Source organism: Nicotiana tomentosiformis, chromosome 7, assembly GCF_000390325.3.
Source record: "Nicotiana tomentosiformis chromosome 7, ASM39032v3, whole genome shotgun sequence".
NCBI classification, from domain to species: Eukaryota; Viridiplantae; Streptophyta; class Magnoliopsida; order Solanales; family Solanaceae; genus Nicotiana; species Nicotiana tomentosiformis.
Window position 1 is genome coordinate 28,673,145 of NC_090818.1, and position 3,056 is coordinate 28,676,200.

The following is a 3,056-nucleotide window of genomic DNA, read 5'->3' on the forward strand; positions in this document are numbered from 1 at the left end:
CATTTGAATTGTTGGTCCATCTGATCAACGGATCACATATATTCTACAATTTTCTTTTGATTTTTAAATACCCGCCCCAAAGATCTAATCCTCACCGTCCAAACCCAATAATCCAACAACCGTTAAATTTTGTCCATAAATTATTTTTTAAATATCCAACTCTCAAAATAATCGGAGTCGTTGATCCAATGATCCAATGGCTCTCGTTCAATCTCGCATTTTTATCCCTAGAGACCACCAGTGCCTCGCAAAACCCTAAAATTATTTTCTGTTGATGTTGCCACCTCTCTTTCCTTTCCTCTCTAAACTCTCTCAAGTTGCCCTGAACGAATAAACCACAGACCTTGCACATGTCTCTCAATTTGTGCAAGGTTACAAATCTTGACCCAAAATCAGTCCTTATGCTTCCCTATCCATGATTCCCTCCGTCGCTTTCCCGTTTCGTCATAGAGATTCATAACATCGAGTCCTCTGACCCAAACACAAAGATGAAACTTCAAATCCTCAGATTTTCTGATGACGCAACCAAATTAGAGTATGCATGAGCTACTAATGATGATTATTCTGAACCAAAGTTCAAATGCAATGACCTCTAGACTTCTGGTCTTTGTCCGATGGATTCTTCACTTGTAATGGCTATCGTGCACTCAGGTGAGAGTCGCACTCATTTTTCTCTCTGATTCACCATGATTTCGCTTTGATTTTACCCTCTATGCTATCATCATTTATCCTTTGTTATCTTCCACTATTGATTTTGAATCTGAAACCCTAAGGCTTCACAACTACTATAAATTGGGGCATTTAATTCCTTCACCGAAAAAGAAGAAGACATATCTACTAGCTACACCTAACATCTAAAAGTTACACATAATATAATGTTTAGGAAGATTTCGACTAAGCTAAGTTCTTGGTCAATTTTCTGCTCTTTTTTTCCTCTCTGATTCTAAGTGTGTTATTTACTAAGAGCTTGAGCTCTTCATTTCCTAAAGGCTGATTTGCATACTCATTTGGTTTGTTACCCCAAATGAGGTCAGTAAAACATCAACCTTGCTCTTCTTTTACTAGTTCAAATCCTCGAATATGAAATGCTTCACTATCTCTGTCGATTGCTCTCATTGATAATGTGTTAATGTCTTTTAGTTGTTTTATGTGTTTTGTTAATGACTGATGATATGTGCAATCACAAACCTCTTTTTAAAAAAATATTCGAATGTTGATATGCATACACTGATTCATGTCCATTATTAACTCTGAAATGACTTCCTGACTTTTCTTAGTATATAGTTCGAGGCCTATCTCTCTTATGTTCTGATTAACACTGTCATGATCATTATAATAATCTGTCTTCAACCTAATTTTACATTCTACATTGGCTTATTCAATCCAATAGAGTATGATTCTATTATGTATTAAAAGTCAGATTGTTACCATGGTATTGATGCATCATCTTATGACCTCTTAATCTATTCTTATCTCTTTAATATGTATTTGTGATTCTATCAACTACTAGATTGAACTCATGACCATTCATATAGGTATATCTTGAGCTAGTTAGATCCTTATTGTTACAACCCATATTTCCGTACGTACGAGTGCGTCGTAAGTCAATTGATGTAAGCTCAGAAATGAAATCATATTTGAAAAATTTACAAAGTAAGTTAATCATATTACCTCGGAGGCTAAAAATATTGAAGATCATGAACAACACGTAAAAAGATGGTTGGAAGGTTCAAAAGCTAAAGGAATTGAAAAAACAATAATGTTTTGTCGAAAGTCGACAAATTGGAAATATTATAGCATGTACTTTTGGAGTGAGACCGGGGTGTTTAAATTGATAAGGAGGTTATGTTATGAGTTATGTTAATCGTATGATAGTCGTGTGTTATGTTTTGAAGTCAAGCGAGTGTTGGAACAAAAGTCGATGAAAGTCATCACAAGTTACGTTCATAAGTTTTACTGAAACTTTGGGTAAAATGTAAATGCCATTTTCTCCCAATATACGTAGAGTTATGGGGTGTTCCACCCATAAAATTAAAGATCTATGAATCTATTTTCCAACGCATTAAACCGTTTGTCAATACGACATCTGAGTAGAGATATATGGGAGTTTATCCGATACTGCGCAGACTGTCACCTTCTTGCTTAAACGAAAATCCAAAAATGGGCCTCTTCGGGTCATTCAAAGAGTACTTTTTAAAGTCTTATCCCCTTCATATATTAGGTTGATAATAGAGAAAAATAACCAGACTTAATCTCTGCAAAACTCCTCCCAAAAAGTTTCCCCAAACCCCAATTGATTTTCTCTCCCTTTCAAGTTCTAATTGGAGGTAAAACCTAGAGTTTGAAGAACCAAGATAGGAGTTGAGTTATCCAACAAATAAGGTAAGTTTACTGCTCTCTTTCATCCATTTTTTTCCTGCTGTATATGCATAGGAAGTCGTTCTATATTTGTAAGAACTCACGGGACGGTGATCGGAAGCCGTGAGTTTGAGTTATTCACTTGTAGCGGACTGTTTTGTGGACTGTTTTGTGGTGCTGTTGGGAAGCATGTTTTACTACTGTTTTGTGGAGTTTTGGAGAAGGAAGGGTGCGGATAAACACCACATAAATGCAGGATGTTGGGCTGGTTGTTCATCGTAACAATTTCGGGTTGTTGACACTACTACGGTGGTCGTTTTGTGTATGAAGAGATTGGGGTGTGTTGGGCTGTTTTGTAGTATTGTGTGGTGTGCATAAGGTTGGAAACTAATGTATATATGTTGTTATTGTTGTTTTTGGTGTTGTGGTGTTATCTCGAATTTGGAGGAAGTAAGGATTATAGGGGAGATGTTGTCCGTTATAATACAAAATAAGCTTGTCGTTCATTGTGCGTTAGTTGTACCTTTCGTAACTTAATGATAGTATTATTATCGTTGTTGTAGATTAAGGTGAGAAGAGGAGAGTTCAAGTTGGTGATTGAAAATATTGTGATAAGGTATGTTAAGGCTAAACCTTTCTTCATTTTGGCATGATCTCGTAACTATATGAGTTTGATAACGAGGCATAAAGAGAAGTTC